Raw genomic sequence first — 24,297 nt, forward strand, 5'->3', positions numbered from 1 at the left:
AAAATACAAAGACAATGATAAATATAAGAGAGAGAGAGAGAGAGAGAGAGAGAAAGAGAGACTGGAAAATAGGAAGTTCCTAACTACACACAAACACACACAAAACAAAAACAAAACATGACTATTACTTTTGAAGTAAGTATGGGATACACAGTTCTTTGCATGAACCTAGATCTCCAGGGTGGGAGATATAAGATTTGGAAAGGAAATATATCTAACGATGAATACTGGCCAAACGGCTTAACATCCACATTACTTTTTTTTTATTTCTATTTGAATGAAAAGGAGCTCACCGCAACTCTATATCCACATACAATAATGTGTTGCAACAAACACGGCATATACAAGAGCACTGCTCGACTTAAACATATACCCACAGTTCGGTCAAATTCACGACAATACTGTCTGGAACTGTACAATCGAAATGTATACAACACAATTTCGGCAAATCAGTCCAACCAAGGAGGTATGAGAGAACTCTCATACCTCCTTGGTCCAACCCACTCCTTCCACACAAATATCACCCTTTAACAACAGTTAAGAAATTCAATCGGTACAAATACAGTCGTTATTCTGTTGTTCTGGAGGCTATCAATTGAATTCATAAATGTGAATTGGATTCAGTATGAAGACTGACATGGAGGCAGAAATCAGAGATCGCATGGAATATTTGTGTTCTGTTGTAAACAACACTATTTCCAAAGAAAGTTTTGTGCTTGTCAGAAACGAGTCATTTGATCACCTCCATGCTTCGCTATAATCAGAGACAACTCCCTGGAATGCTCTGAAACACCTTTTTTTCTGTTGTTGCTTTGTTTATAAGGTCTGTTACACTTTTCATGACAGTCGGAATGATGTGGGTGTGTGGGTGTACTTGTGTTGGTTGTGTCGGAATTCGCTTGTAGTATGTGACTATTCCGTGATTTATCGTGCCCCTTGGGTCTGCCAGGCTAACAACGCTACTGTCAGGTTTTATTTGTACTTGAATTTCAATTTATTTTTGTATTCATTTTTGCGAAAAGAGGAGGGGTCATTTAATGCATGACATAGCCTTCGCCAAAGAAGCCGAACCTGAAAAGAACTGCTTTATTCTTCGTGAGTGTGTAATCAAAGGTAGAAGCCTACAAGAGCATTCTTTGTGTCTTCAAAAAGGGGTTAATCAAAGTAATTCACCAGCAAAACATTTCTCGTTTGGAGGAAAATTACCATGTCAGTTCACTCGGGCGCACGGAGCTCTGATGGCCACTTTATCAAAGTCAACTGATTTGACAGGGCTTCGCTCAAACAGTGGCTTTGCGAGTAAGAATGTATAAAATTTGATTTTCATTAGAATTTTTGCTGATCTATTTCATTTGACGTATTTCGGCAGAGATTTACAGAACATTTTTTTCAAAATTGGATATAACCGCAATTATAAGCATGACAGTTTAGTTTGATTTCATTAATCACCCCCATTCTATATTACAAATAATACAAAGCATATATATGTCGATGTTATAAATTTCAAAAGAGATAGTTGTACAAAAGGAAAGAGATACAAAACGTTATCCACACGTCACTGGGAGATATCATAGGCAGAGTAAGTATATGCCTACTAAAGATTGGAAAGGGTAATTTGCAAGCCTATATAGGGCTCACACCTGTAAATAAAATGGAATGTCCCATACCCCTCACAAATTCGTACCACAGATACCAAAATAAATGATGAAAGAAATTAATTAAAAATCAATAATGCAGTTTGGCAAAAAACTGAATAGCTACAGATATTGAGTATGAATTCCTCTACAAACTGCATTTTGGTTGGAAGATGAAAGCTTTTCTCATGGAATTTGAAGGGACTATATTTCATTGGGTGCATGTACAGAAAATAGGTGATTTTTTTTTGAGTGAAAAGATCTCGTAGTCTGGCTTTGCGGACTCTTGGACAGAGTTTGAGCGGAAGAACCTGCCTTGGGAATTTGATGGATGAAAGGGTATATCTCAGTTATCCAGGTTATAGTGAAGATGGTGCACTTCATTTCTCCCAGCTATATTTGAGAATTTTTTGAATTTTGAATTTTAACACACGTCTCTATAGGGAATTATTTACCCGTGTGAGCCCTATAATGTCGTCTGAGAAGTAAAGTACTCCATGTTTCGTTTGTGTGTCCAATATACACGGAGAAGAAACACCAAATAATCCTGTACATATCTGCACTATCAACCTCTGAAACTCTGAAGTGTTTTGAAGGAAAATTGATTTCAAACAAATCATATATGAATTCGGTGAGTGAAACAAAAGTGTAGAACGCATCAGTCAAATTATGTGGAAATTCGATAAACCGTTCAAAAATTATGAAGCTTTCTACAGACTTTGCTTAACTTTGTGCTGTTATTGCTGGATGGGAAGGCCTCAACAGTAGGCGATGTAAAGACAGTACAGATATATAAAGAAAACATGAACAGAATACAACAAAATAATAGTCATGAAATAAGATACACTAATGAAAAATTGATTCAGCTTTGCACATTACCAATGCTACACAGGGAACACCTTTACGGGTGCACTTTTGCACCTTTCAGGTTTTCAGGTCAGGTGTCACAATAGTGTTCCCATTGTGACATTGGTCTGCACCTCAAGAGTGCAAAGTTGAACCTATCTTTCTTATTATGAACAGTATACACAGTCCTTGGGACGTACTTTTGACATAATATGTTGTATGTGAGGAGTAACATTTACATTTATCATTAACCCGGCTTTCTGATTGAGGTACGGGTGCTCTTTCCCTTTGCTAAAAAAAAAAATAAAAAAAAAAAACCGGACATGACTGTGTGGAATTCCCTTTGAAATTTATTTGCATCTATAAACCACTGTGACATCACGAATTGTTGCAGTCTTCATTTTCCATGATAACGGCAAATGAATTTAACCAAAACTTGAATCATTCACAGCTTTGGAACGGATAGTCGAATTTTCCTCAAACTATACTAGCATTTGACTGGTGTATTTTACTACTACTTCTGGGATGTAGTCACTCATTTCATACATATTTTAGGGTAGATTCCCTTTAAATTGTAATCGCAGGAGACATATCACCCGGAGATTCCAACAGTTGATCCGTGTTGACGAGGAGACACCAACACTCTGAGCTTATACCTTGTAGATTTATACAACACATCATTGAGCTTCAAGTCCGTGAAATCGGGACTCCCAGCTGCTGTAATTATATTACAGCTATATTCACACACAAAGGCGTAAAGGGATAAAATGTCCGTTTAAGAGCAAGGTATCGCAATGACGTATACCTCCTTGTTACCTGTGAATGATATCTATAAAATGACATGATCAGAGCGCGGCGTCTTTGATAACATAGTACAATTGTTGATGGATCGGAGGATGAGCAAATTGAGATAGATGGATCGGGCCCACCTTGTCAGCCTGCTGTGGAATCTGGGTGACGAATCGCTGTCGTAAAATATGGCCATTTAGCGACTACGCTCTAAAATTCCTGTAATGTGCTGTAAACATCACCATGAACTTTTATCCGAACCCTTGGCACTCGAACATAAAAACCCTCTAAAGCAGACAAGGGGAAAATGAGTCAAGATTACTAGGACTGAAGTTCTGCCATACGTCATGAAATTTGATGTGCTTTTTTTTTCTTTGTGCGTTAACTGGATTTCTTCAAGTATTCAGCGCAATTTCAGCAGTGCTTATTATTCTATACTGAGGAGGTCACAAAACACATTCATAGTGTCGTGTCGAGTGCGACACGCACTTCTGGCATATAGTTATAAATGTAAGTGCAAGAACGGGACACTAATAACGAGGTACGCATGATTTACAGCTTATTCATTGCGTCGCTTTGATGCTTGCTACCATTGAAATTGGGACTCTGAATACTTCTTTTACACTCCTCCAGAGCCTAATGCTAATTGCAAGCCACCTTTACTCGAAATTTAGAATATTTGGGTTTTGACAACCATTTATGTTTTGCAAAAGGGCACTTGTACTCTTGGAAATTCTTTTTGCCCGTGGATGCTAGGATAGACGACGTAGGGTAGAATGATTTTGAATCTTGCATGTATGTACAGTAGAGGGCCAGTGTGCGGAATTTTCGAACTGAAAGTGAAGTGCATCCTAACAACAGGAAAAATATCGGAGAAATCATTAAAACCGAGATCTATGTTCATTCACGACTTTCCTTACTCCTCTATGACAGCTTCAATGCCCTGTCATGTTTTCACTGCGCCTGCTTCACAAGTTTTCTACAAAAAGGTCATTAAATTTTCGCAGTGTGCAGGCGGCATGCCCAGTCGTTGCGTTTAGCTTTCGTTGCGTCAGGAAACATGTTCGATGTCACGAAACAGTAAGAAATGTGCGCTGACAATTGTCATTGCAGAGAAATATGACAGGTGTAGAGGTAAACGTTCTTAAGAACAACAGTCATACGAATTGCTCAGAATGTGCAAAATGCAATGAAAGTGATTCTAAAAAAAGATCAAGTAAACAAACTAATAAACAAAGATTGTTTTGTCGTTAGAAGGGTATGCGGGGTTTTAAATTGACCGTGCTGACCACGACGCTTAGTCAATGGACACTTGGGAGAGCGGTCAAGTCCCCATCAGCTATCAACTGCCACATCGAGATTTCCGCCTCCAACGGCATTGTTAATTCGTGCTGTCAGCCTTGATCCTGCGGCCGTCAAAGTTTACTTTGCGAAGTTCATTACTAGGATTATGGTCAGTCTGGCATTATTGGCCAATAGTATTTTCAATAAGAGGCAAGCAGCCAAGCTAAATTGGCGTTGGGTTTAGCCAAGTTCGTGAGAGGTTTTGTTGATTGAGATTCAATTCATACGGCAAGATGACGATCCATCTTTTAAGATCTGGACAGTGATAACAGTTTAAAGGTCATTCCACTGCAGCAATTAACGGACATAGATTCAACCACTGACAATGACACAAAGAAAAAAAAAATTAAAGAAAGCCTGACATTTTAAATCCGCGAGTCAAACCGAGACCCGAAAGTTATCATTTACGGAAATGCAAACTGCTAAAATAAGCAACATTATCAAAACAGAATGACGTTAAAGAATAAAAGATAGAGGCGTTGAGAAAGCAGACCGAAGGAAATGAAAACAAAAAAGAAAAGAAACACCAAAGGAGGAAAATGAGTTGGAGAGGGAGAGAGAGACAGAGACAGAAAGAGAGAGACATTCTTCAACACAGACACCCTTTTCTGCAAATCCAAACATCCGCCCAATTTAGCGTGCCAAATATGAGTTTCCTCAAGCTACGGTGAGCTCACGAGTGAGGTTTTATACCTCCCTGGTTTTATGGAGCATTCTATCCAATTCGTTCGGGCAATGTCGGGTGAGAACTACCGAAGTATTTCTTCGCCAGTGCAGTCGGCAGAGCATCGGAGATTTGACTTCCACTCATGGTTCCAATGATGACGCCTCAAGCAAGTTCTCTATCCTCAATTTCCCGAGCCGACTGACAGCTGTTTCTTTTTTCTTTTTAAAGAACTCTTATATCTTTTTTTTATCAAAGTGGTATGAGTGGACCACCAGCCCCCCCCCCCTCCCCCCTTCCCCCGGGATGGGATGAGGAACAGAGCGTGCGATGGAAACCAGTGTTACTTCTTCTGTCAGAAATTAAGTTGCTGTATCCTCAATAAACTAACCGCATAGAACCCTCCTAGGAACTTTTACATGGTCGATGATATACAATAACTATTGAATGACATGCACTATAGCCCCCAGGCTTCGGACTTACATGATTTTATGTGTCATTATAAAAAGTTGAGTTTTTTAGAGTAGGGCCTACATGTCAAATTTCTCTGTTATGAAATGTTAGACGTATAGTGGCAGTCAAGCATAAGGAGTCCTTAAAAAACAACAGATAGGCAGACAGGCAAACTCACACGCACAAAAACACTCAAAAAGAAAAAACAAGCAACAAACAAACAAAAAACACAAGTTGGTAAAACTGCAAATAATGGCAGCGACACACAAGCTTTTCTTGCCTGTGTAGGCCAACGTGTGAACCAGAGAGCAAAGCGCGATTGGGATCTCGACTTGACTCACGTTTTTTTCGATATGTGTGAAGGGGCCTATAACACTCGCCCAATGACTAGCAGTTGACTAGACGCCAAGCCTACATCATAACATGGGTAAGACTTGACGGCAGGCCTCAAAGTTTGGGAAACTCAAATAGATTAATATACGAACGCCTTCTCGGCACACCGAAGCGATCCTGGACTACAAGCAACCTGCAAGTCTGCATGTGTTGGTCTTATGATTGTATTGCAGTCCCCTATTTTGATGAAGCCCCGTTGTCCTTTCATAGTTCTATAGTGGTAGGACACAGGCATCGTCAAACACCCTTTACTAATGTAATGGAAAGTTTCACGGAGGAGTGCCTGTTATTTAGCCATATATTACATAAATGTGTCCTCGATTACCGATTCATTCTTTTTTTTTTTATTCTAACCCACATCGCATAACCTTTCAAACGACAAAGGTACAAGATTGGGCATTCGGAAAGCACATCATACGAAAACCTGTGTATTTCGCCGCTGGATTAAGGGTAGAGAGAAACAACAAAACGATACTGCCTGGAGTAAGACTACCCCTAGTGAAGCTACCAGTCTCTTCTCACACTAACAAGCATATTCCAATTAGAACCAGTCTCTTGAGATGCCTTCCCTGCCAAAGGGAGAAAGTTGTATTGATTCGTGAATCAATGGCCATTGATTAAAATGTGTACGTAATGCAAAGATGGGTTCACTCAAAGTCTGCCCAGCCTTTGACTGAAACCTCAAAATTTTGCCGAGACAAAATTTACAGTGGAATGTGTATTGTGTGAGATCTGATAGAGACTTAGTCTGTTTCGCTGCTGTACTTATGTTTGCTGTTATATACACTCATCACGTACATGGAATAGGTTGTGGCAGCTAACAAAATGTCTTCATAGTGTACTTTAAAGTAAATCTATCCAGTATAATACAAAATATTAGAGGAAGGTTTAGGTTATTCATCAGAAACCCATTCTGTTATGGGCAGACATTAGGAGCATGATTGATTAACAAATTAAAAAAGAGAGTTTCATTTATACGTCCAATGGTATCTGTTACAATCACGGCGTCCATTCTGCAAGTCAAGTCATGTGGTATGGCGAACATTACTCATTTAAGATGAACATTCAGGAGATCATAATTATAAGTTCCGTTTCTTTTATATGTTAAACATACACCGCCAGCTGCGACTGATTCATGCTAGACTTCTTTAAGGTTCCCTTGTCCTGATATTTTTTCTCGACATCGAAATATCGTAATATAATATTTCCTGAATAAAACAGAAGGTGTAACTCGTGACGGGGTGATGGATGACGTCGACTACACAAATCATGCAATGCTCGAGGCGATCTGGAAAATGTCTCACGCGCAAGAAGTCATGTGAAATCGAGGAAGTTTGGTGTTTTTTGTCTGTGTGTGCTGTACCGAGAAAGCATGGGGGCTAATGCGAGCTCTATTCATGTCATCCGGTACAATTATACCAATTATATCGGCACAAAGTGCGACTCACTAATGTTATCATGAAGAAAACTGGTAATCTAGATAAATGGTACTTGATTGGGAACTTTGCTGTGCGCGCGTTCACCTGTTTAACTTGTGCGCTATCATTACTAAAAAAACAAATCAAAACAAACAAATCAGCGGTTAAGGGAATCATTTATAATAAACAGAAAAAAAAAAACACACCGGCAAGAACAACATTGATAAACACGCGAGCGGTGGAAAAGACTTGTACACAAAAAAAAAAAATACACAAACAAACAAACAAAAGCAAAAACAAAACAGCAACACCAATAATCAGAACTAGAAGCCTCTCATGGCGGATAAAAAAAGACAAAAAAGATAGAACCTTGTGCAAAGAGGAGCGTCATTATCAAAACCCTTAGGGTAATTTCTTCTTTGAGTGAAATCTTCTTGCCAGCATGAGGGAATGAGAAGGATGACTTATCAACCCGAAAGACCAGATATTACGATGGTGTTGAGATAACCATTGGTGCTACTAATGAGCGAACTTAAGTTAAAGCAAGAAGGCGGTAACTCCTTGGTCTCTTCCCATCTCCCTGGTCAGCATTGGTCGACGTGTCCATGCAGCATTGTTCTTAAATGTTTAAATGATTTATGATATCGAACGGAGCAAGACTTGATTTTGCTTACGAGTTCTAACACGAAATCATTTCGCATCAGGACGGTGTCCACTAGACTAAAATTAATGATAAAATGAGGAAAAAGAACATTTTAATAATTGCACAAATTGATTTCCTTCTCCATTACCTTGGTGTAATTGTTTCTGGTCTTCTAAGCCTGACAGTCACCAGCACCGTTATCCTAAGACGTCGGCAAGAGGAGAGTAGGCTACATGTATATTCCTTGATTTTAGATCCGAGGTGGGGAATGTACGAAGAAGTTCTTTCACGAAGTGAAGCTGGGTTTGCGAAGTAGCGACATTCGTGTTTTAAGTACAGTAAAGCTAAAAACAGACGTTTTGTTTGGTTCAACTTTCGATCAACCCAGTCTCCACGACCCTCGGAGTTTTTGGAGTGAGTGAACAGAGGTTCGCCGGTGTAGTGCTTATAAAGCCCGCGAGGGTGCATTAGCGAGGAACGAGAATGCCTGTGGGATTCCGCATCGATAGGTCTCAGGCGACAACAATGCGACTCTCACAGATAGCATTACACGGCAACCCTTGCTCGACGGGTCGTGTTGTACAAAGTGTGAGCTCATCGCGTCAAGTCTTCCTTCTTTAGGGGAGTCAGGTGGTAAGGGGTGAGATGCGAATTACTCGGCCATCATCATCCTTTGCCTAGAGCTCTAAAGCACTTACACGGGTAGAGATCTTGTAAAATAGGAGAGTAACATGTATCGCATACCCCATGCAGCTATGCAAACACCCAGAGGGTATTGTCCTCAACTTTTGGCTATGACGTTATTATATGAAATCAGACAACAGATATTATTCAAAACATCGAGTAGATCTCGGTAACGCAGAAAATAATGCCCTTTTCCACTCCATTGCAAAGCGTTGTTCTATCAAATACATCACTTTTGAAGAGGCACCGTAGTAGATGCTGAATGCCAGCAAAACTTTCTCTCGTTTGAGCACATACATTTCTGTGAGTGGTGACGTGGTAATGATCCTACATTCACTTTGGGTTGTTTAGATAAATCCTGCTCCACAGTGACTATATCTAGGTTCAGCTCGGATGATCGTAGGAGAAACATCCGTTAAATGATTTAACGCCATTCATGCCTGACAAAGTATGTGGGATATTATGACAGCAAACAACCTGCCACTGTGAAATAAGGCAAAAGTTAACAATTTAAGTGGAAACTTGCTCTCAGCATTGTACTATAATATTTATTTCAGACCTTAGCACGCACGCACTACTGTCATACTGGCTGTTCCTCTGCTGGAACGGACTATGTGGTGACAATATGGTGAGGCTATTCATAGAGGAAAGAACGATTAGCTTCAAATTGACAACCAAAATCGCAACAAAAACCAGCAGTTTTGCACAAAAGAAGAATGTGCAAAATGAGATCGAACGACACCTCGACAGACATTATCACAACGATCAAAATACGACCGAGATGAAAAGGATTACAGACAAAAATAAAAAGTAATAACGTTTAAGTTCTTCGTCTCTCTGTAGGCATTTTAACCCTTTATGATTGTGCCAATGAGTCAAAATGTGCACAAATTTCACATACAAACCAATGGACAGGAGATAAACGTGGTACTCAAAGGGTTAAACGAAACTCAATTATTCCATAGAAAAATACCTATCAAACTCTGCCAGCATTCACGTATTCTCAAGCGAATTAAATCCCAAGCATGATTTATCAAGCTCGTTGTGGCTAGGTAGTCGAACTAAACGTCTTGTGCTCGCACGAAGTTTCGCTTGACGGAACCTTCCCTGCACGGACATCAGGGGGGCATTTCATGAAGCAGTTTAGTCGGATATTTTTCTGACAAACTGTTACAAGCTACTGAAATCCTTGCATCTGATTGGCTGAGAGCAAATTTGTCCGACAACTTTGTCGGACAAAATGCTTCATGAAATGCCCCCTCCATCTAGACTGGTCCAGGAGTTTCTTCATCTTTACATTCCGTTTTCTCCTCTTGCATCTAGACTGCTTCCTCAAACACCGTTATAAAGTAAAAGTTGGCCACTGCCTCGTCAATCCATCTCCCTGGCTGTTCTCCTCCCCTTTTCTCTCTCTCCCTTTCTCTCCCTGTCAGTCCTCTCTTTTGTCACTTTTTTTATCGCCTCTCTCTTTCTATGCTTTCGCTTTTCTCCCCTTTCATTTTTCGCTGATGTTTCTATCCAATACGAGTTGCATACAAAAGAAGGAGTGTTTCACAATAGCATCATGGTCAGAAGTGACGAATTACAATGAGATGAAAATTGGAGCGGATGAAAGTGATCCTAATCCCACTTACTCAGTGGGTAGAAAAAAACAGAACAAAACAGAACAAAACAAAAAACACCCCTCACATCCGCCGTCTGCTTTATCGAGGAACATGAATGTCCCGCTCGTCCTTGCGGGTTTGAAGAAAACCCCAATGTGGTAACTAAAATTAGAAACTCGACGGGCCACCTACCAGTCATTGGTATATGGGAAGCCGCTCATCGATTACAAATCGATCATTAGTACTCGTATTATCCTCTTTATGAAACGTTTGCCTTTATGTGACATCTACAGTCCTTCTTCAGAGATGTGACACGATTTGACCCCGGTGACGTCACGACCTATGACTTGCTGTGAGTACATACAATCATGACATCATCATTAAATAAAGCGTAAATCTGCAACACTTTGGAAGAGAACATTAAAGTTACCTCTACTGTAGTGTGATCTCAGACTCTACTCCTTCAGGTGCAAGTATGAGGTATACTGTTTACCACCTTTGCGATAACAAGGAGGTATACTGGGAGAGGTATCTCCTTGGAGATACACACCGTTTGAGGAAACTCACATTCATTTATCTTTTTTTCCCATCCCATGACAGAGACAAGAATAGTCATTTTGCGCATACTTCAAGGCTTCAAAACTTTTCTACGACTTCGACAATACATCTTTATTCTGAGCTTATATCGAGTAAAAACAGGATGAGTTTCTAGAGAATGCATTTAGCCTAAAGTCAGCGAGAAAAGAGTAGAAAAGATGGTGGACGCTGAAGGTAATCATAAAAGCTAATAGGAGCCAGAATCGACCATGACGAGGTTAAAGGGCAATTAATCTTCCATGCCTCTCGTTAAGAAATGATAAAAACCTACGAAACACAATGGAAGGGAATCAATGACACCTTAACTTTAGAGTCTGCAAACTCATTTCATGGGATCGATCTATTGGAAGGTCGTACCGTTGTGATAGTGAAGCGGATGAGGCTTACGCTTTTCGAAGAGTGTCATACGTAATAGCACTCATGGGGATATCAAGACAGCCTGGAAGAAAGGGAAGATTCATCTTTTTTGTTCGTCTTCTGTCGGTAGTATACTGATAATTCATATGTGTCGACAACAGAGCTGCATCGTGTGTAACATTGCATAAGGTATATTTCAGAAAAATCCTGCTTTACAATCACTTAACACTCAAGACACTCACAGACAGAAAGTGTTAGCCTTGTGAAGTTTATTCCCCCTCTAGTTTCCGATGGGAAACAAATCTTCCTCGTGAAAACTAACTTCTATGAGACTTATGGACGAATTAGATTGATGTCAAATGAGTATCGCGTGATGTTATTATGAGTCGAACACGACGACTGGTTGACAATCTGAGGGTTAACCTGAATGACTTTAAGAAAATAATACACTTCTTATGACCTTTCACGAAGTCTGCCGATTTCCTTCACTTTGATGAATACCTCCCGAGGAGCTCAAAGGACACCAAAAGACATGAACACACAGTCCGGAAGTATAATGTTTACCAAACAAAACCGCAAATAAGAATATTTTAGTTGCAGGATGGCAGAGTGCGTGAAGGAAGGTGTCTATAAAACATGACACAACTTGGTTATTGACGTAGCTATCTATGAAGGCTTTTAAAAGTCAAAATGCAAATAAAATGGTCTCTTTTCCCTCGTCTGAGTTGATTATGGCCCGACCCTGAACCCGGGACGAGACACCCGAATGACACCGTTATTACCCACACTCACCAATCCTTCACGACTCCCAACAATGAGATCAGTGGTTTGGAACCATGCGAGTTAAAATCCAATCTCCACACGCAAAAGACTCAAATTTTGTTTGTTTGTCCCCGCAGAATGAAAACCAGCGGTATATAATCCCTGGTGTGTGTCTTACCATGGCAAGCAAAGTACGCTGATGAAAAATTGAGGATCAGACACAGAGCCGCAAATATTGAATTATAATGGTAACTGAAAATCAAAAACGGAAATACTGCAACACATAGGCGTATTCATGTTAAAGCTGAGTATACGCTATAGGTCTCACACATTAGTATGCATTGAGTGTCACTGTTTTCCTCCTGTTTGGTAACTGTCTTACGTGTTTAAGATCCAAGTATATATTAAACTAGCTTGCTTTCGATACGTCCGACCTATAGACATCACTGCTGAAACAAATTAAGTCCATCTTAATTTCAAGGAAAAGCCGATCCTCGTAATGAATTGTATTTAATATAGGAACCCTCCCTCATTAAAAAGCGTTAATTGACCTTTATTGAGCTTCTGTTGTTAATCTTTCTTGACTTTTTCCGATCTATTTTTAGTATGGCACAATGGGCCGGGTATATTTCATGCGTGGGTGTGACAGTGTTAGGGAAGATGACAGACATTTTTTTAATAAACTATGAATTGAGACTCCTTCATGTTTCAAGCTAACAGATCGAGTGCTTTTGCTTTTTGAACTCCTTGTTTTTGACGAAAAGCAAGTGGCAAGATTTGAAATGGTTGTGGTTAAAATTAAACAATCTGAATGAAATTTCCTGTTAACGGTAAATGCAGAAAACGTTCAATGATCGTCACGCGATGGGCATAAGACATCACATGATGGGGGCATTTCCTAAAGCGTTTTGGTCGGATATTTTTCTGACAAACTGTTATAAGCTACCGGAATCCTTGCATCTGATTGGCTGAGAGGAAATTTGTCTGACCAATTTGTCAGACATAACTGAGTATCACCAACGAGACGATCATAATATCGAGATGTCATGGCACAAAGCTGCTGTGTACCATGCCTCTTAGCAAGAAACATGGTATCCTTTCATTTCAGTGCCTTTTTGGCACCACTATTGCAAGCTGAGAGGAAAAAACACTAGCACAGACCAAGCATGATCCATGTTTCTCGCTCATAACTCTGACAGCCATAAGAATTTTTCCTTTGAGGAAACAGCCCAGTAGCCGCAAAATCAACATCTTTTGTTATCGCGCAGTCTGAAAAATTCAACGCTATTTTCATAGGGGCGTGAAAACAACTTGTAGAAGTTCCATTTTTTTAATCATATTTTCAACATACTGCTTGCACTGAAGGTCAAACTTTGAAGACAAATCTGAACTTACAGAAATCGAGAACAATGTTCACATAACGACACATACATCGAGTAGAATTAGATTGAAAATGTGGTTACAAGAGTACAAAAATGAACGCAACCACGGCAAAAGGAGGATGAGGTAGCAAAATGAAAGAAAAGAATGTTTGAATTGTTCTGGTGCGTGACTGGCAGTGCAATAGGTTTCGCAAGAAGGTTCTGAAAATTGATGTAAAAAATACAGGGAAATTCTTGTTTCTTTGAGCACGTGACTCTGCAATGCTTAACGGATCATCATCTTAATCTTTACATATAAATTACAATGTAGACTGTTTATAATCTGCTCATATTCGTCGCAACCTCACCACTTTAAATAATACACAGAAGTAACATGCAAACTGACATCAGAAGTATATAATGCTGCGCAGAATAAATGGCGGCAGGGAGTTATTGCATGAGAGTCGGCATCAATGTTTGAGAAAGGTCTGCTGTGTACGAAACCAGCCTTTGAGGTATGCTGAAACTCCGGTTCTATTGTCAAATCATGCAGTGAGCTCAATCCTGGCGGCTCATTAGTGAACATAGTGCAATTTAGTACATTAACCCCTCTTTGAGTTCGACGATCATGATCGATTGTATGATTGACTAACGATGTAAACACGTCGAAAAGCACCCGGATGCTCTTTGTTGGACTGAGACATATCGGGACGCAGGCGCGGGAGTTGTTCCAAATTTCGTGTGGTCGTATCAACCTTAAATTGTAAATATTTACCACTTGCTATCAGCCATAGCAGCAGCGAGGCACAGAATACTAACAGTGGTTAAAAGTGAAATAATGTCGGCTTAACGGCCTCCGTGTCGATAAGGCAGACGAAATGGTGTTTATAGTCAAAGATAGAGAGGGAATGTCGAGTGCAGCTTTACGCTCCGATAGAACCATGAAACATAAAAACACAGGGCTGAAAGATGAAAAACATACCAAATTCTAAACCAGCCATGCTACAAGGAATAAACATTTATCTCTAGATAACATTATACACGCACTCCTTATTGATAGACCTTCAGGTCGGGATTCAACAACGTGAAATAAAAACTATCATAACTTTTTTACTTCACCATAATGACATTCTATCTCTTTTTCCCCATGAATTTCCAGCCAGACGACTTCAGAAAACTTTGGATACAGTCTATGCTTCTATTTCAGTCCGTATTGTAGGTGGTAGATTCATGTGACTCATTCTTCAAACTTTATTTTTAAAGCGTGTATAAGAGGCTTATGTGGTTACACCTCTTTGCTCCTGTTACGTAGTTTTAAGTTGTAGCTATGTTGTGACCAAAACAAAAACTAAAAACAATATCTCAGAGTTACTTCATGAATATGCATAGTCTTACAGAGATTGAAACATCGTACTGAAATACAGAGCGTTCTACGTTATTATCGTGATCTATGAGTGATCATTGCTAGAATTGTACAAAGCTATAATACCAGCAAGTATTGCTGAGGCCATGTATGTACTGTCAAGTTATAAAGAGCCTTTCGAAAGCCTGAGGAAAACTTTTTAGTATAGATCAATAGAACATTAATTGTCAGCGTTACCATAGAAACAGTTTTTGTTAAGATTTTATGACATAGAACCTCTCCATAACTCTGGAAGAACTCTTCAAAACTCATGTATTTTTTTTTTTTTTTTTGGTGTGTGTGTGTGTGTGATCGAAACGATACTCACACCTTGTACTTCATTGGAGGGAAAAGTGATACTACACCATCTGAATAGCATGATGAAAGAGAACATATTCTTGTTTTTTTTTCGATATTACAATATTTGTGAGACAAATTTTCTTCATACCTCAGCGTCAGTAGAATCAACACTGGATCGTTGGAGTGAAGCAAGCTAAGACGGCGTGTTGAATATTAGACATTCCAGGTGGCGTCGGTGTGACAGACTCTTTCGCATGCGTGAAGCTTGGCAGGCAGAACACAAACCGTGAAATAAGTATACCTCAACTATCACTCAGCTAGATGTAATGAAAGTCAACGGCAGCTGTTAATGGAAGTTCCGCCTGTCTGTAGGTTTTACATATAGGCCGGTGACGGACAGGTATCTGTAGAATGGGGACACATCGAATCGTGGAGATAGGAAAGAAAGTGTGCTCAGAGTGCTGGTGATGTCAATACATTGTATCTACGCAACATCGCACCTTCAAAACGAGTCCCTGCTTATTTCTACATACACGGGGAATTATTGGCCGGAGGGGAGGATACAATATCTTCCTGCCATATTCTAAGGGTTTTCAATTTAGCATTCCTCTATTTGCCCGATTCTCGCCAGAATACTTTAGATTAGATTAGATTAGATTAGATTAGATTAGATTAGATTAGATTAGATTAGATTTGAATAATTCACAAAATGCATACAGTGCATACATTATACACAAATATTCACATACTAGTAATTTGTACATGGAATATGTCATATACATTATGTGTGGATCGTCATAAGCTATTAAAAGCTTGACCGGGACGTCCAGTAGATATAACTTACACATGATTACATGCAGAAACATTAAAAAAAAGAGTATTATGCACGTTCATTGACTTCATAGAAAGGGATACGAAGAAAGGAGAGAGAAAGGAAGAAAGATCGAGAGGAAAATATTAAAAGTGGGGCACTCTACATCATGGTGACTAAAGGGATACAAAGTTAATAATTCTGGTGACATGAAAAGACTCGTTACTATGTCTACGTGATGTACCCATAACAAAATAAACCTGTAAACGTGGGGGTGCAGGCACAGCCATGCAACTGGTATTGCTTAAACATATTTGCATAGAAGGGCATTCTTCACTTGCCTTCTAAAAGTATGTTTTGGTATCTTCATGAACAGAGTCAATGCATCCATAGAAATAATCATGATCTCATGATAGTTTCCCTATTCCTCTACGAAAAAAAAATAATGATAGCTGATCGTTTGAATTGATGATGGTGGTGACTTCTCGTATCTTAACACTTAACATTTTTTTCTTCTTTTCTTTTGTTACTGTTATGCTGGTTTTGCTAATGTTTTATTTATTATTTACTATTTTTGTTGCCATGGCAAAGTGCATTGTTTCTTTTTTACGACATCATTCGTGTATATACACTGTACTTCATATTGTATTGAAAAAATCCTTTATCAGACGAGTGTAAGAGAAATGAAAAAAAGATTGTATCACTTTGGATTATGTCAACTTTTTCTTTTCTTTTCTTTGTGATGATGGAAATAAATAAACTATTGAATTAAATTGAATTGAATTGAATGTTATTGTGTTTTCTAGTCTTTTTGTATGAATAGCACCAGTGCGCTTAGAAACACCAGTATGAAGAGCCATATAAATGCTATTATTATTATTATCATTAACATACACATTGTGCCAAACGTATTTCGATATCGTGAGTGATTGACATGATGGTAAATTGCAAGTAATTGAAAGTGATTCAGTCCAAAATATACTTCATAAAGAAAGCTAGGGAAGATCCGATTTCACACTTCTTTATGGACACTGCGTTGGACTGACGACTGTCTTTAATTCGATGAGTAAAAATGCAGCTTAGCGCCCAAATCTATGAACGGTAAACGTGGCATCAAAGGTGAAAGTAAGTGAACTGCAAATTCCTAGCTTTCTAAAGACCGGAATGCTGACGAAAATCTTGATATCTCTCTCTTACATTCTCTTCAAGCTGCCAATTCTACTATGCGGAATCTTTTTATCGATCAACGATGAAATTTACAACACAATATCAAAGCAACCTTTTAATACTGCTTAGCTCTTTAGCTATAAATCGGAGTTGTCCAGGGTCGGACTGTTGATCGGAAATCCTCTTATATCGCCTCTCTGTTTGGGATAAATCCGTTTCCGGTTGGGATCACTTTTCTCTGTTGTGGTTTTACCGTTAATTGAACCGTTACATCGACTTAAGGATTTGCAGAAAATCTATTTCCGAAAAAGGAAGATTTGTTATCGAAAGCTTTACTGTGAGTAAGTAGGCCATTAGTAAACACAATGAAACAGAGGAACAAAGTGATGATAGATGCTGTACTATTCTAAACAACTTTTTCCCTTTATCTATCTGATATACATAATATATCATTATCATGTTCATATTAATCATTTCAATATAAGTCAATGCTCTAAACTACAATGTGTATGAACTGCCCATATTATTCTAGACTCTCTTCTCATAAGCAACAACAACAACAACAAAATGGTAGTAACACATGAGCAAAATCATGCGTGCTGACGATCAAAGTCTCAATTACCAGTAATCTCGTTTGTGTTGTATAGTATTAACATAAATGTAGGAATAAGGTCTCAGGAAGGTTGGAAACATGAGAAGATCAAACAGGTGAATATAGTTTATGAATGTGGATAATTTGGATCAGAGATGTGAGCACACATTGGGGACCAATTCTTGAAGATTTAATGTAGGAAAGAAACAAATTGTACACTGCAAAAAATCGGTGTTAGATTTAACACCATGGGTGTTAAATCTAACACCGATCAAGTGGCAATAGAGGACCGCACCCACAGGTGTAGAAAGTATGTTGTGATGGTGTTGAAAAGTGTTCACCTGGCACTTCGTGGAGTTAATTTGACACTGTAGCAGGTGATATTTTGGACACTGCGCTGGTGTTAATTCAACAATGACACCACATGGTGTTGATTTGATATTGCTGGTGTTAATGTCAATTGTATAAAACCCGTCCAGCTTCAATAGGAGACCAAGCCAACTGGTGTTACTGTGGTGAAAATTTGTTCACCCCATTTTTTTTTTCAAAAATCAAGTACTTTATCTGAAGATTCTTGATCGTCTTGTTGAAGTTCAAAATTAACAAGAATAACAGTAACAAAGAAACTATTCAAAAACAATTTCATGTTTTGAAATGACACCCAAAGGTGTTAAAGGACAAGTTCACCTTCATAGACATGTGGTTTGAGTGAATGCAGCAATATCAGTAGAGCACATCATTGAGAGTTTGAGGAAAATCGGACATTCCGTTCAAAAGTTATGAATTTTTGAAGTTTCTGCTCACTCAAGGCTGGATGAGAAGACTACTATAGCTTGTGATGTCACATGAGTACAACGATATAAAGAAAGAATAAAGAAAATTCAACATATTCTCACTTTTCTCGCATAACAAAAGAACACTTGACTTCTCTCTTTCAGAAGGCAGGGGGAATAATATTACCCTTAACATTATGTCAGTAACAAGTCGAAGAAATGTGCACTTTATTCAAAAAGTAAAGTTTTGTGAAATTCTCTTTTTATTTTCTTTATATGGTTGTACGCATATGACATCATACACTGTAGTAGTCTTCTCATCCAGCAGTGACTACGCAGATACTTAAAAAATTCATAACTTTTGAACGGATTGTCCGATTTTCCCCAAACTTTCACTGATGTGTTCTACTAATATTGCTGCATTCACTCAATCCACATGTATATAAAGGTGGACTTGTCCTTTAATCCAACACCATAAATGAACACCGGAAATTTAACACCAGCTCGGTGTTTCATATTAAAACCGAACTTTTTGCAGTGTAACACGCAGTCGAATACCACCTCAAGAAATCTTGACCAGAATGTTGCAGTAGGATTTTTACTTTTTTTTTTAAGATAAAGTGACTGTCTGTATGAGTTATAGAATTTGTACAGACCAATGCATGACTACTCGAAAATTTCACCCACTGAAATGTCACGCCTAAAAGAAGTTCAGAAACCTTCTCTCCCTCTTCTGCCAATAAAAAGAACAAATAATTATGTTGCAATAAACGTGAATCTTAGATTATTTGTCTTCATTATAGCTGACATCTTAGACAAGACGTAAATAACTGTGCTTTTATGAACTCCATCAGCATGTAACTTACTATCCCTATGGTCCACTGTAGCACTCCTAACACACACACACACACACACTTACACACACACACACACACACAAACACGCATGAAAGAGTTTCAACAAGCAATAGAAAGGCACAGTCCATTAAATTCTACTGAAATGAAACATCTCTTTCAATCTTCTGCAGGAAATAAACATGATTTTGACAAGAATTTGTCTGATTAACTGATATTAATGTTTGCTTGACTAAGAGGTTATTAATCTTAATCTGTGTTGGTTATTTTAATATATATATTGCGATGTCCTTGTGCATGATAGTCGGTAGATTCTATAATCGAATCAGCCTGAGATTGATTATAGGTTTCCTCTGCGTGTAGACACATGCGATTAGCGGCATCGAGGTTCGAACATGATGGAGCTATACAGTATGTGATGTAACTTCATGGTTCTAAGTTTGTCTTTCTTTGTTAACAGCTTGTGATTTCTCAATTTGAAGGCAAACAAAGTTGACTCACTGCCACTTCAGTCCTTCTTGCACTCATCTTTATGTCACAGAGTAGAATCCTCAGACGCCCTCTCGTGGTCCAGCTCCATAGAACTCTGAAGATTAATTCTTTTACATTTAAAGGTCCTGTTTACCTTTGGGAGCAGTGATTTTAAAATTTTTCGAGATATCACTTGTGATGCATATGTGTAGGTCAGTTGTATCACATTTTTTTCAATAAAGCCTAAAATATAAGGAGATATTACTATTTTTCTCATTAAACCATAACTGTAGACGGTTTAGTCTGCATGGAAACATTATTACAACTATTGTTCACATGTCGTATATTGAACAATACTTAACATCCATTATACTGGTTCAAATTTTTACATTGGTTGTTTCTATCCCTAACTCACATTCGGACTATTTTGAAGCACTAATGCTGGGTTTCTGTTTCATCTGCAAATGGTAAATTAAACCTTTAATTGTCTGCTCGTACCATTGTCCCGAAATCACACCTATAACAACTAAGGATTGTCAACGTCTGTGATCTCGTTAGATGTCCACACATGATTTAATCATTATCATCAGTTTTAATCTGTCAACTTTATTTTTTTAAAGTCATTCGTCCAGTCGTCGCAACCGCGGGTGATTATACAACATGCAGACGATGTTTATTTATTGTGTATCATACTCAGATGAATATGACATAAAAATACTGATTTTGTAACCAAATAACAGATGTTTGAAGTGACCCTCTTGCTGCTATTTACTTTGTCATAAGGCTCAAACATAACCTAAAGATATTCGGATTACCGACTTGCATCTAAAAAAAATGATTTTATAGTCAGCTAAAGCTTTATTCTTCCTTTCAAACGCATGACGTCATTAAAATAGTGAGCTTAGCTATCTTCACCGATTTTACCATGAACCCCTTTCTACAGTCAAAATCATGGTAGGCCCTACTAGTGGAATATAAGGAATATAATTTTCCATTTCTCTTTACCTTGTGGCGATGTGTGGTCTAGCCGTTGCTGAATTCCGGGAATATATCATAATTTATATGCCCGACTTGTAAAGTTTCTTTTAAACAAAGTCTTGTTTAATGTAAAGGCAAAAGATGGCAGCCAGGGGGGACAAAACATCTTTGGCATCTTGACATCAGGACTAGGATTAGGCATATCCAGACTCAAATTATCTTGAATCGTGGGAAAAGTTGGCAATGTTATTCCAACAAGCTTCAAAAGAGATGTATCATTTTTAAAGGTGTATACTGCGACAATTCGGTGAATTATGGCTACGGATGCCTTATACAACGAGAAGTATTTTGTGTACCTTCTGAATTGATATTTCGATTAAGATGACTGTTACATTCAATTTGTGATGCACATTGATCTACATCTTATGTACATGATTACTAAATGAAATTAAATGTTCACGGGTTCAACAGTTCACGTTCACTCACAAGCAACACAACTTACCAAGAACATGGCCAAAACTGCAAGGTATGGAATTGACCTGTTTTCCTTTTCACAAATTTCTAATGTTTACTTTTGTTGCAAATGACCTTAGGTTCAATGTGATTTACTGTGGCGTAGGCTAATTTGTTACAGAGACCTTGGTATATTGTGCTTGAGAGTGATGCATTTACTCAGTTTTAAATCCGTTTCCGCATCAGTTGTGTTGACCGTCACCTTCCAAAACCATCTGAAAGGCAGTTAGCAACTTTACCTCCCCAGGGCCCACAGAGAAAATAGGAGTGTCTGTGAGAATAAAATATGAACAATACATTTCAAAATCACTCTTTCTATATTGACTCCATAACAAAGAATATCAAAAAAGAGGAAGGTGAACTCGTAATTACACCGATCCGTCAGGGATCACAGCGAAGAAAAGGCGATTTCTCGGACCAAAAATTTCCTATCTTGGACACCATCGCTGCGAAAACGTCGCCTCCAATTCATCAAAAGCTGTCAAAGTTTCAAAGAACAGAAGCACATGGTCTCTCTTTGTGACCCCATTCACCGCCACGTGAACTTGTTAAACCAGCCACCGCGTCACAAATAGCCCTTTTTTTCTTTCTTTTTCTTCTTCCTCTTTTTCTGCTTCGGGTGATCTGATTATTTCCATGTTTCCTTCCTCTCGATACAGAACATTTTTTTTTCTGTGTGTTTATCAAGTGAAAGGTATGAATACAACAGTATACGAGACTCGTTGCACAAAAAGAGGAAACTTTTAAGAAAAAAGAGAACACGAAAAAGAGTTAGATAGGGACAAGAAGAAACTTGCAGGAGACAAGCACATCATCAGCTCGCGAGCGATCGAAACTAGAGGAGGAAGAATCGCTAGTTACAATGCCCATTAAAGATTAAACATAGAAAAGAACATCTTTGACATAAACATTGTTTGACATCTTCATGGAAATAAACATGCATTGATATGGATGTAACATAGGTTTTAAAAGTCGTTAATACCGGTGTTTATCTGGCATCTGTCACATTTTTTTTAATGAATTCGACCTGCTGAATTTCTCACTGGATCATGGAGCTGATAGTTTATCGTCAACGTGTCCTCTGATATCCGATGTGCTCACTCCTCATTTCTCGTTTTCTCATGTAGTTTGTAGTACTACGCGGGGAAATGAAAGACTATGAATGCTCAGGGGCCTGAAAGTAAGCTTTGTGCTACGAAATTAGATGTTGTTGAAGGTTTTTTCCTTTCAGTATTATCTTTTAAGCTTTTGGGGAATGTGTTGCGCAGGCTCTGCAAGATGGCATAGGGCATAAAGAGAGTTTGAACAAATTGTATTGGAGTAGAATTCTGCTTCAATATCAAGTTATCTTTAATAAGTACACAAAACTTGGACAAAATAGTTGACATTTAATCAAAATCAGACAATTAGACAAGGAATTTACGAATTTTCTACATAACGCTTCCATTAGGCCTACCATTTACACAAGTCTTCACTGAAATCGGGGAGGGGGTAGATTATTAAAACTGAAATTAAGAGTAAAAAGTTGTACCTTTCCCGTCAAATCCTTGTTGTGTTGTTCTAACTGAGCAATGAGTGTTAATCATTGTAGAGGTGTAAAGGTTATATACTGTAGTTACTATAAGTTATCGACTAAAAGTATAATGAACATGATAAAACATTCATGATATTATTGTGTGTGTTGGCGCTGGTTATTGCGACGGGAGTCTTGTGAGGAGCTAACATTATGTGCTTGTGATTAAAAACTGAAATTAAACAACAAAATCCATCACTTCTTACTAGTTTCTTTTAAAGAAAGAAAACCTCTCATATTTTATTTGTTGGACTTTCGGTACTTTTACTCTTTGCCAAACCACTTCTAAATGGACTTCCATTATATTTTAACCCTCTCATAATATGGAATTCTAACGCTGCTACTTCTTTATTCTTGCAGGTTCGCACTTTCGTATTTTTAAGTATTTTATTTCCCCGGAGCATTTGATTCGTATTTGCGATGTTATCAATTTTTCTTACACAGAGGGAATGTTTATGACTAACAAATCGAAGTTTCGAATGTATTTCTCGAGCTTCGGAAATACTCATTATTGGGTCTTTATTGTCGATTATCACCATACTTGGTACCTCCGGGGGTAAGGGGTAAGAAATGAAAGAGCATGCCCTTAGATTTGATTGTTTATTTCTCTCTGTTCGGAGAGGTGTCGCTTATGATTTACTCGACTCCTCTTGGGATGGGGCAGAAATATGACCTGTAGAGTTTGAACAGACTTGGCAGATTGCATGTTAGGAGTCACGTTGAGAGTGTCGGGCGTAACACAGATGTGAGAGAGTGGGGAGAGGGCAATTCGGATGTCTAATGTCATGGTCGGAATAAGTGACCGTGAATAGAATTGACGAGGTCGAAGAGACTGAAGCTTGAAATCTCTAGAATCATGCACAAAACATCATCAAACCGAAATATAAGACAGTCAAAGGTTTTTAAGAGGTAGACGGCGTAGTGGATGTTACAATTTGTTGAAAGCCCCAACACTATCTTTTGTATTGCCCTTTACATGTCTAAAGTGAGCACCATGGTTTATGTCAAGTATGTGGAGTTATTTTTTGAATGAAACGGGTGAGAGGAGAGACGAAGGAAGTAGATCAGCAGAAGAAGGAAGATAAAAGGGCTGTAGGAGGATGATACGCTGAGTGACGAATTCTGGTGCAGACGGTGAAATGTAGGGAGAGATTTACATTAGCTCGACTCGACATTAGGGTAGGTGGAAGTAGAAATCCTCGTGGTCTAAAATGTGAAAGGCAAGAGACTGGGAATAACTCGTCTGTTCCGCATAGCCCTACAATCCGCGCATGGCCGCTGTGGGATGTTTAGACTACAATTTTATGAATATTT

The sequence above is a fragment of the Diadema antillarum genome, unplaced genomic scaffold (genome assembly GCF_040938485.1).
Source record: "Diadema antillarum isolate AM-2024a unplaced genomic scaffold, OU_Dant_1.0 scf00000071, whole genome shotgun sequence".
In the NCBI taxonomy this organism is placed as follows: domain Eukaryota; kingdom Metazoa; phylum Echinodermata; class Echinoidea; order Diadematoida; family Diadematidae; genus Diadema; species Diadema antillarum.